The sequence below is a fragment of the Periplaneta americana genome, chromosome 9 (genome assembly GCF_040183065.1).
Source record: "Periplaneta americana isolate PAMFEO1 chromosome 9, P.americana_PAMFEO1_priV1, whole genome shotgun sequence".
In the NCBI taxonomy this organism is placed as follows: domain Eukaryota; kingdom Metazoa; phylum Arthropoda; class Insecta; order Blattodea; family Blattidae; genus Periplaneta; species Periplaneta americana.
This window is the reverse complement of record NC_091125.1, coordinates 40,076,523-40,089,041: the sequence shown is the minus strand read 5'-3', so window position 1 is coordinate 40,089,041 and position 12,519 is coordinate 40,076,523. Positions and strand designations below refer to the sequence as shown.

The 12,519-nt window shown below is 36.5% G+C and overlaps 1 protein-coding gene across 2 annotated transcripts in view; it reads right to left on the bottom strand.

The window, feature by feature from the left end:
* LOC138705851 (adenylate cyclase type 6) overlaps positions 1-12,519 on the bottom strand; it is an 896,572-nt gene that overhangs the window by 689,292 nt on the left and 194,761 nt on the right. The window lies entirely within an intron of this gene.

Sequence of the window (12,519 nt, the reverse complement as noted above, 5' to 3'; positions counted from 1 at the left end):
AGGATTGTGCATGGAGATCAGTCTCTTATTAGAGCGGTCTGTTATAGGGAGCAACTCGAGAAGAGAGACCAAGTAACCTGGGCAGGTAGATTACGCAGAGGGTTGGAGGAAATAGGCATGGGATTCATAATCGGGGAAGATTGCAGGAACAAGCGAAATGTCTGGCGGAAAGTCAAGAAACGCCTGAAGGATATAGACAGGCAAATAACAGAAGGGGAATGTAGGGATAAGGTTGCTCTGGAGATCCAATCGATGATCAAAACAAATTGGGGGGCCGAACGATATCTCTATGGAGGTAGCAAAGATGGTAGACTGGGTTTAATCTGGTTCCGTCTAGGAGCCTGGAGGGCACTTAAAATCGTCAACGAAGAGGGGGCGAGAATATGTCTTCTTTGCGATAGAGGCGAGACATCACATCACATTTTGTCGGAGTGTGAAGCCACAGAAGCTCTGAGGAAACGATTCCTGCCAGAGTCCTTCATTGCATCTAGCAGGGGGCACTTGGCGACATACGCTGTATTAAATAACGTTAAATCCTATGACAGTGTGGGAAAATTTTTGGCAAAAGTTCGACAGTTGAGGGTGGAATTGGCCGAGGGGGGAGGGAGCTGATGGATAAGGGAAAGATTTATTAGTGTTGCAATGAGTAATATTAACATTGGGCGAATGATAGAATTAGGGGATAATGTTTTCTTTTTTACTGTGTCTTTTTTATTTTATTGCGTGTGTATGTTTTTATTTATATACTGTATTACCTTTATATTTATTATTTGGATTATTTGGTGCAGCTTCAAAAGGAAATTGAATTGTTTATACTGTATATATATATATATATATATATATATATATATATATATATATATATGTGTGTGTGTGTGTGTGTGTGTGTCACTGTGCGTGTCTGTTTTTCATATCTCCCTTTTATTTTATTTGTATTATTTTTGTGAAATTTGGTATAAAGTTAGATTAGTTATAATAGTTGTAATCAATGATAACGGTAGTAATAATAATAACTATTGTTTCACTATTTTATTATTAGTAGGCATTATTTTCGTTTTGAAGATTCAAACTGTACATAGTTACAGCACGAATGGCCGTATGAGCTCGTGCGAAGGATCTTGTGTACATGAGTTTGTATAATTTATTATCCATCCATCCATCCATCCATCCATCCATCCATCCATCCATCCATCCATCCATCCATCCATCCATCCATCCATCCATCCATCCATCCATCCATCTATCTATCTATCTATCTATCTATCTATCTATCTATCTATCTATCTATCTAATTCGAACGTCGTAGCAACAGATAGCGGTCTGTACAGTCTGTGTGCTACCATAACCTCTTTCGAACTGTGTTTTGCGCGGGCAAGTCGTACACAGGGTATTTGTTATCATCGGTTGCGTACGGCAACATTCCACAATACAAATCAAATGCTCCGTGTCCATGTTGACCGTCGAACTTAATGTCAACAAATACGTAAGTAATCGTCTTAACCCTCTCCACATAACCCGACAGTAAGAAAAAAACTCACCTCAGTACGTGTTTCCAAACAGTTCTTATTCCTGCCACTACAGGTGTTCCCGTACGTATCGGTAAGTACTCTTCAGAATGAACGCCGTACTTGCTATTCAACTTCTCTGGCACATAAGTAATACGCAACTGTGGAAGTGTAGGAAGATTGAATTCTCTAGGCTCATCGGCTAGCCACATTACCGCATACACCGAGCAATGACACACTTTGAACTGAACACGCAGTATATTATTCATGTATGTTAACACGTTTAGCTAGTCAAGTTGAAATACGATTTGAAGAAATATTTCCGGGTATAAATTAAGATACGTGTGCATTAGGGTGGATTGAAAAAATTCTTTTTCGACTATTTATTTTGGACAGGGATAAAAAGTTTAAAAATGTCGCTGTATTGAAACACACCAAAACTTATTCTCATAGAATAAATTTTCACCGGAGCGCAACTGACAAATTAAAATAATTAAAATAAAAGTCATGATAGTTTAGGTTATATTATATTTAATTTTGACTTAATATCTATTGTTGTCTGTATCTTCTAATAGCTTATAAGAGTTCGGAAAGTGGTGCTATTACTTAATTTGTAAGAGTTGTGTGGTTGAGGACTGTTTTCAGAAGATGACTCAGTGATGAAACACCCGGCCACCCTCGCAGTGTAACAGTTTGTTTTTTTCTATTGCTGTTGGTTTTTTTTTACATTATAAAATATGAAAAAAGATGGCTAAATCGACTAGAAAGAAATGTTAACGAGAGGAGATTTTATGAACTCCTTAAAATCTCAGGAGCTGAATGGGAGCGGAAGTAAAGAACCAGCCGAGAATGTGATTTCAAGTAAAGTAGCAAAAAATTAGAAGATTTTTGGAAAAGTGCTTCAATTCCCGTGCTTTCTCTCTGGCGATTAACATCTATGATGATTAGCAGTTGATGCAGAAAAGAAAGAAATGTTTTAAAATTTGGTGATAATAGGGGAAGTGAAAGGGCAAGTAAGTTTCTAGAATTTAAAGTTAATGACAGAAAATTGTTTGATTTTGTGGCTTGTAAGTATCCACATTTCACTTTTTGCTATTATGACAAAAACAATAACGTTCAAAGAAGGGAAATAGCTATTTTAACAGACCATAGAACATATATAAAAATGGTGTAACAACGATTCCAGCGATTAACAATAAACTGAAACACCGAAAAGAGCGAAAAAGCAAGAAGAGATCTTCAGCTGAAGCTTTCGAACAACCCTCTACCAGTGCCAACACCATGTCTACCGACTCGTCAGACTCTTCAGAGAAAAAAAAGATCCCTACTTCGTGTGGAAGTATTCTTTAGAGCTGTCAAGAAGATAAAAGAGAAGATGCAGCTCACAAATGAGAATATCATTCCCAGCATTAGCAAAGGCGAAGGACAGAACTTGCGACGCATCGAGAAAAGTTGGATCTATCTTTACTGAAGTTCTAGAAGACTTCAATATATTGAGCCAAAATAAAACGTCTAACATAATAATTGACAAGTCTAAGCAAAATACAAAGAGAGTTTGTTAAAAATCGAAAGTTTTAAGAAGTAAAGAAATTGCAAATGTACAAGCCTTATTCCGTAATCATTCCATAATATGGAAGACCAAACGTTTATGATGTATAGAAGTCACGGGGATATGAAAATGGAAGATTATTATTCTACAATTGAAGAACCGAGCAACGAATATCTCGATAATGCATTTGTAATCGGATCGGCAACAGCCAACAATATTGCTAGTGCCGTTTCCAGCGAAGTAAAAGAAAACAATATTATAGACCTTTCAGATTTGGTAGCTGAAGGTTGGGATGGCGGTAATACGAATGTGTGATCTAAAGTAGGAGTGATTCAAGAACTTGAAACCCTCTTACAGAGACCTTAGCAGTGGTGCATATGCCTTCTGCATTTCTGCGTAATTAAAGATGTTGTGAATGGGTGGGTGAATGGATGGGTGAGTGGGTGGAAGGAAGGAAGGAAGGAAGGATCTCATCGGTGGCCACCTACCCGTGGTGATTTCTGGGTTGGTATAGCCTATAACACAGAATCCTTACCTTCATTTTCAATCATCTCATATTAGAATTATTTTTAAAAATTTTCGGAGGTTTCTCACCTCTCCCCCCCCCCCGATCCTCATATCTAAATTTCGATTGGAAAGAGCAAAACATCATGCCAAAGTATAAGGTTAGTAACTTGATGAAGAAAAGGATTATATTAATTTTACAATAATTGATTTCTATGTATAATATAAAAATACTGATATTATTTTCACGTTGCATAATTTATGCAAAAAATAGGTACTAAAGGATGATGGTCATAATAATAATAATAATAATAATAATAATAATAATAATAATAATAATAATAATTATAATGACAATCTATTCTTACATTATTAAATGAGCCATGGCAACTACAAGTTACAGTCTATGTCAAGCGAAGGGCTGTCAAATAATTATCTAATAAATAGGAATTATTTTACAAAAATTCTAAAAATTCAAGGCCGTTGCGTTTCGGCTAAAAATGTTTTTAGAAAATTAAAATGTTTGTGCTTAAGTACTGGAATGTAATAAAACTTATTCCCTCCATCCAACTTTGAATTTTCAAAAAAAAAAAAAATATATATATATATATATATATATATATATATATATATATATATATATATATGTTTGGCCCATTTTCGATCCACTCTAGTGTCGATAGTTTAGATATAGCTATGTTATTAAAGCTTGTGTCGTGTAAAATGACATTTTTTTTTAACATAATGCTAAGGAGCTCCATATACTGTATAGGTATTAATTTCATATGTGAAATTTATTTACTCATTTACTTACTTTCTTACTTAATTTTTTACTTATTTATTTTCTTATTGTCGGCCTGGTTGGCATAGTTGGTATAGCGCTGGCCTGCTATGCCCGAGGTTGCGGGTTCGATCCCGGGCCAGGTCGATGGCATTTAAGTGTGCTTAAATACGACAGGATCATGTCAGTAGATTTACTGGCATGTAAAAGAACTCCTGCGGGACAACAGTCTGGCACACCGGCGACGCTGATATAACCTCTGCAGTTGCGAGTGACGTTAAATAAAACATAACATTTCAACATTTTCTTATTTACCTATATACCGGTATTTATTTATTTAGTACTTATTTAATTATGTTCTTATTTATTTAATTATTTAAGTCTTTAGTTTCGTCGAATATTGGGATATTTAGTCATTATTTCTCTTTTAGCGATTCACATCTTTTTTTTTATCCCAGAACCGCATAAAGCGTACGTTTAGTACAGGAACATCATTTTATTTTTACTAACATTTTTAATATTAACCTGGCTATACCTTCAGAGAACCGGAAGCACCGTTCGCTACCTCCTTCCACGGCTGGAGTTCGATGATACCGGCGTAAAACACAAACAAATCACTTTACTAGGTAACTTATAGGAGGGAAGAAAAGTACTTCACCCATTTACGTAAACTTGGAAATATCGCGATTTTGAGTTCGATAATTTTCATTAGGTTTTTGTTTAATCAAAATGCAGTACTGTATTAAAAATAAGTGTTTTTACTCACGAACTGAGTTATCCATGCGAACGTATTCATTATGCAGTGTATATTATACTGTCTACAGCACATTAGCATACAATTTAGAGAATGCAGTTAAATTGAAAAATAATCATAATATGGATATTTAAACACATATTTGAAAATGGTGGCCGTTCATTTCGATACAGGCTTCAGTTCTTTTGTGCATATTATCGCATTATAGACTATTGCATCTAATTCCAATTGCCAGTTTCGTCCTTCGTACTAGTAACTCATGTTGAAATAATTCTGTACCTACTCTATAAAAGAGTACCTTACGTACTGTAAATTCAATCTTCACTTCTGTCCGACCCGCACAGATAAAATTACTCAGACATGCTATCTACTGTCCGCAGGATCGTAGAAAGGAGGGAAATCACGTGACAGTTAATTACTCAACGAGGCCCTTTTAGTTGAGATATTTTAAACAGTTGTATAATATTACGCAAACGTCCAATTAATAACAGAAAATACTGTTTTCGGAAAAGAGCTAAGACAGCCCAGCTTTTACAGGGGGGCGTGCAGAAGCAGGTGGGGGAAACCGGGATCCGACGTAGGCAAACGGACGACAGTACCTGTGCGAAAATATGATTCAATATTGAAAGTTCTTTCGTCACTGGAAAACGCGAACATATTTCTGGAACGTACTATACTCACTAAGTCAGTGCTGTTTACTATATGCGGCCTTGATTCTGTCTGGAGGACAGATATAACTTAATTAATAGAAGGGGTGGGAGTGAAGTACAGTTATCCTGAAAAAGAATGAGACGATTCTTGGTCGTCGGAAGTTAAAGTTCTACAGCGCGGTTCACTCGATATCGACGTAGGGATACATAACATGACAGATAGTACAAGAATTGTTACAAGGACCACAACAAGGACAAGGACCAGAATAAGGATCACGAAGAAGACTGCCATTTAAGGCCAGGATTTCACAACATAGCTCGAGTCCCAAAATATCATTGCTTCACTGTACCGAATGGCAAATGCCTGCTAAGGGGTCTACATTCTGGACTGCTGCTATCACTGTCTTGTCTCGGTAGCTCATATAGTAGCGTGCCGGTTCCATTGTATAACCGAAACGTCTCGTGTTCGATCCCAGGTAAAACTTTTTTTTTTATTGAGGTGTAATTAATTTGTTCAGAGTTCCTCGACTGTCTAATTTGTCGAAAAATATGGAATAATTTATGCCCAATTTCTGGGTCTTACAAGTGGGCTGAACCTCGTCAAAAAAAAATAAATCTTACTTGGAAGTTAAAAGTATTCTTCCTCAAACAAAAATCATAAGAAACAAAAAGAGACCTGTTAACTTAAAATCTTGTCCACATGCCATCAGCTTCTATTACAGCTCTAAGTCGATCCGGCATGGATGTCACGAGATTGTGGAATAAGTTCTGATCCCCGGCGAGATCTTCCCAGGTGTCAACAACTTGATCCCACAATTCGTCTCGATTTCGAGGGCGTCGGTGGGCATAGGTGGCTATCCTTCTCTGTTTCAATTCCGCCCATAAATTTTCGATGACATTCAAATCAGGTGACTTCGGAGGCCAATTAATCATTTCGATCTCGGGTCTCCTTTGAAACCATCTTTGAATGCTTGCAGCATAGTGCACGGGATGGTTATCCTGCTGGAACAGCAATGTTCCTTCGGAAAAACGTTTTCGGGCGGAGGGAAGGAATATATTTTCCAGAATGTGCTCGTAAGTTTCCGCATTAAACCGGCCATCGATGCGTTCTATAACGCCAGGTCCATCGTAAGACATCCACCCCCAACACGATATGCTAAAGCGCCCCGATCTTTCACGTCGGTGCACATAGCGCTGATCATGTCGGAGACCATCCTCACGATAGACACGGACAGGACCTTCGTAATCACTCGAGATGGTTGTTTCGTCGGAGAAAATTACATTTCTCCACTCGATTGGTAGCGAAGGCAAGACGGTCGACAGCTTGTGCTTCTCCCAATATTTCCATTTGCGCAGTCCTCCGGCTCCTAATACCGCGGTTCCTCAACCTGCTGATCACAGTCTGTGAAGAGCCGGGAAAGTTAGATGCTGCTCTTATTTCGTTAGCAGTCAGAAAGGGGTCCTGTCGAACTGTCTCGAATAAAAGAGCATCCTCTTCCAATGAAGAAATCCGCGGACGCCCAGGAATAGGGCGATTTTCGACCTCCCCTAAATTTTGGTAACGATGAACCCATCTCGCGGCTGTACTTCCAGGAACACCGACCAAAGGCCAGCAGATCTAGCCCCATATCCAGCCTCAACTAGAGCTATAACTCGCCGTCTCATGTCACGTCGGTTCGCCATTACGATGAGAAATGAGAGATGACGATAATACTTTAGTGTAGACAATGACTATTTAACATGATATAGAATTATTGAAATAAGAGGCATCTTGCATAGTAAGAGTTAATAAATCAACCCTAAATTAAATATCTAAATAACAGGATATAACAGGAAGTCCAATTGTTGCGAAACTAATCAAATTAAATCTAATTACATTAAATAAACAAACCCCAAGTTATGACACCACATTGCTACAGCTAAATTGTATGTTATTAACATAAGCATTGAATAGGTCCGTGGTTGTGCGTTGGACGACAAAACACAACATCGAAAGTTCGAATCTTGCCAAGGAATGTAACTTCTTGCTTTTTATAATGTAAATCAGACTTATAACTACAATCATTCATATTTCTTACATTATTTATTAATATTTATAGCCAACATTGAATTTGTAAAGAAAAGACTTTAGAAATCTCATATGGAATTTGTGATCTGTAGTGACATAAACATAGATTATCTCTCGGAACTTTTCCGTAAAAGTAAATTAAATTCACTCCTTGAAACTGGAAACCTTATTCGTAGGGTCATTTTCCCATAGCATACAAGCTGAAGTAACACAGCCATTGATAAACGTTTTGTACACAGAATTAGACTGAATTCCTATTCGACAGAACCTATAATCAATGGCTTGTCTGACCATGATAAACAAATCCTATGCGTTTCCAATGTCACTGAACAATTTCAAAATATTAATTTAAAAACTAAGAAAGGATCGTAATTGCTGTATCTAGTGATTATTTACATTTATGTCTACAAAATGGATTTTGGAAAAACATATATGATACTGGTACTACTGATATTAAGAGTAAATATATTGAATTTTTCACTTAATTTCATAATCACTTCAGTGGATGTTCTCCACTCAATGTTGTGAAAAAATTCAAAAGTTAAAACATGTAGATAACGCAGGAATTTCAAAATCTCATGTATTAAAAAGAAGAATCTATATGTAATGAGTTGCAATGTAATGATCTTCATGTTCTTAAATACTGCAAGAAGTACAGTGTAATTTATAAAAAAATTATGAAAGAGGGAAATAGAATATATTTGAGTAGAAAAGTACAAAATTCAGATAATGCAATTAAACCTATTCGTAATATTATTAAATTTAAACTTGTAGATATCCTAAGAAAGAAAATATTTTTTCATTAAAACCAATGATTATAAAGTAGAGGATCCCAAATCTATAGCAAATTCTTTTAACGTATTATAGTATATGGTACAGAAATATTATTGACAACTTAAACATTCAAGATTTTGCAAAAGATACTGCAATTGGTTACTTAACAGATGTATTTAATAATTATTATTAATATATGTAATTAGTCAATAACTGCAACAGTGCTTATACATTCAATCATAACATGAATAAAATTGAATGCAAACACGTAGATAAAATAGTTAAAATTAACTGCAGGGGTGAGAATTAAATAATCCAAAGCCATACTTTTAACAAAAATTGTTTTTTGCGAGTGCATTTCTTACGCATATGGGAAAGCTATTAATAAATTATTGTAATAATTACTCAACAAATGACATAGCCTAAGGACTCTAAACCTTTGCAAAAGTTTGTATATTATATATTTTTTTAATTTCATTTTAATTGTTAGTTTTTAATATATATGCATTTACATTGTATATATGTGTGTGTATAAATGCATTCATTAGATTAACGTTTATAATATTACAACTTGTAATTTTGTATTGTTTGCGATCATTAACACTTAATCTCAGGACTTTGTAAAACTATATTTCAACGTGACTTAGCTATTTCAACGTTATTTAGACAAAAAAAAATTGTTGTGTAGACTAAGAATCGAACTCGCACTCTTCTACACAACACGCAGAAGTCTTACCGTCTGAGCTATGGAAACGACATGAAAGCTTTCCTTTCTGTGCGGAGTGTCGATCTAGTCATGAAGGTCCATTGTCGATTTAACTACACGATTTATGTATATATTTATCTTTTATTTACGTAATATTATCATATTTTTTGCAGTTTTTTAATTGAATTTCGGAACGATGCTAGTAACAAACCAAATAGCCTGAATTTAAGTAACTCAATATTCGTTATCTTGTGTATCAGTGCTCTGGTCTCCGATCATGCGCAGTGTCTTACATCTGAGACTTAGGAATATTCAATCGTCTCATCCTTTTCCAGAGAAACTGTACATTAAAAAAACTCAGGTACAATAAAAATTGAAGTAAAAATAAAATGATGTCCCTGTATAAGCATATTATGTTTCCGTACTCCACTTTCTTCTCCTATTTACAATATTTTCTCCTGAAATCTTTTGCATTTCCTGTTAAAACCAATTTCAAATTCTCCAAACAATACAGATTACGAATACAAACATATGAGCCACCCGTCTCTCTCCGTTTTCATCAGAAACCAGGCAAAAAGAAATAAGTGCGTTACCCCAGCTACAAAGCTAGTAACCGTAATGACATGAATTTATAAGGCAATCTGTCCAATTACCTAAGTAGTCCTTTCCTTTCTGTTTCCTCAGTACCGCTGCATTGCAACTCTGTGATGTCGAAAATGCAGGAAAATTAGCAATCAGACTACACAGATAATCCAGCTATGCTTTCGGACTGCTTCTTAGTTCCCGACCTGTCACTAGAAAGCGCAACAGCTGCTGGTTGCGGGCACGAACCGCACGGGAAACCACAACGTGAACATACAGACTCCATAAACATAGACGTAAAATAAACACCACCGATGTGTGGCAACAGCACAAAAAGTGCGTGCTATCACTCAGCACGGAATCATTTATCACCTCTGCTACTCCTACTCACCAAAACAGCAGACTACTGTCTGGATCACTGTTACACAATCTCCAGATACATCACCCAATTCACACCAGAGTGCGATTTTGAGTAACAGCCAGGGGCGGCTTTCGAAGAGGGGCTGCGGAGCTGCAGCACCCCCAGACATTTGTGGCTCTTGTCTCATTTTATGGTGTGAAATACATTTATTATACAGTCTTTATTTAGCGGCTCCAATTAAAAAAAAAAATTCGCTCTCAATGACATGCACGCAATCGTTAGTGTAGTCACTTCCTCCCCTGGTGCTGCCAGAGCGAAACCAGAAACAAAGACTATAGGGTGAAGCCACTTCCTCCCCTGGAGCTGCCAGTCTCGTCTCGGATGCTTTGCGCGTTAGTTTTACCCCTCCTCCCTACTGCCCCTTGCCGTGAATCCAGAGTTTCCAGGCGCTGCAAAATTTGCAGCAGTTTGTCAGTAGCGCGCAGTTTTAAATACATTTTCTTTAATGTTGTGAGTATAACAAGTGCAACAATGTTTAATTCTGTACAATATTTACAGTCTATTCAGTTCAGTACCTTAACAATTCAGGAGAAATGTGGAATTAAGTGCCAATCAGTTGAATCTCATAATGGAAAGAGCCGCTAAACAAAATAACAAAGGCCCGCATATTTTTTGATAATTTATCCAGTATCCCTGCGTTCTTCTCTCGATCTCCTCACAATCTCCTCACAGTCTGTATTAGATTAATGTGTTTCAAAGACAATTCCATCAGCTGGGGCAACAAGATGGATTTAAAATAAGAACAGTAAATGTTGTTCATGAGAAGGAGCCATTGCTAGAATGTTTTCAAACCATAATGGAATCTGAAACATCTAACATCACAATAAATGAGGCAAGCGCCCTGGTGCGTACTCTTGAATATCCTGAATCCAATTTCTGGCTCAGTTATTTTTTTCATTTATTGATGTATCATGTACGCCTATATATATTATACAACCAACTACAACATCGCCAGTTAGATATTTCTAAGGTTCAAATCTGCATATAAAAATTAAATTATGGTTTATTTAACGACACTCGCAACTGCGTCGCCGATGTTCCGGAATTTTGTCCGCAGGATTCTTTTAAATGCCAGTAAATCTACTAACATGAGCCTGTCTCATTTAAACACAAGTTACAAGATAAGGCGCATGGAACTAATCTTTAAATAAAGTAAGTTGTTTGGTTTATTTTTGTATGCAGCCCCCCTTAATTCAATACCCACGATCCGCCACTGGTAACAGCCACTAACCTCATACATCTTTTACTACTGTATTATTCTCATATTTCAGCCACACATTCTTCTATACCATGGATGGGCAACTCGTGCTTCCAAAGTGCTAAAAACCTTGAAAGAAAGAAAGGCCGACAGAGCCAGCCGCAGCAGTTACAAGTTGTTTGCAGTTTCGCTGCTAAAGCCACGGTGCGCTCTGGCGGCTCATGTAGGTGGTCGTGATATCTACTCCATGATTTGAATTTCAGAATGACAGTAATTTCAGACAGACTATACCTGAACACATAACAAAATTATATTATTTTCTAGCTTTGTAAATTAGTTTAGTACTGGAAACACAAACTGAATACAACCTTTTCAAGATACAACAAATATAGCTGCAACACTTATTTATTATTACACAATTTGTTAATATTTCTTATTATATGTCTTATTTGAAGCGTGGAACGCTAGAATTTACATTAAAGAGTATTCCTCTGTTCTCAGAAAGGTAATAGTCTGTATTCGCAAACAATAACAAATTCAAGGAAGCATTTTTTACATGTCACGGCAGATGAAATAAGCTTACTTTGAGAGCTTTTACACTTCTTTCTTGTATTAAACTCTGCCTCGAGCACATACATAGGCCTATATATGGAAGCAAAGAGTATATTTGGAAATTCTGACTTAGGCAACATTACGAACAGTTCGATTCCTGATTTTGCTGGAATCTGAGTGGCGTGCTGTTCTGTAGATTTAGCAATTCAAGCTATAAATTTTCAGGATTTTCTTTCGGCGTAAGCCAAAAAGATTTCAGAAAAATTCCGATTCCTTGTCAATTGTCACCGTTTCTCCAAACTTACCAGTGAATTCTGCTATAGGTCTTGAAGTAGGGTTTTATAAGAAGATTTTCTTATAACTCTTCAAGATAGTTTATAGTCAAAGAAAGTGAAGTTGTCTATTTCTACATGATACTCCCACATTTAAAATTATCCATAAATGCTCTTAGCTAGTGGATCACATGTCGTACAAT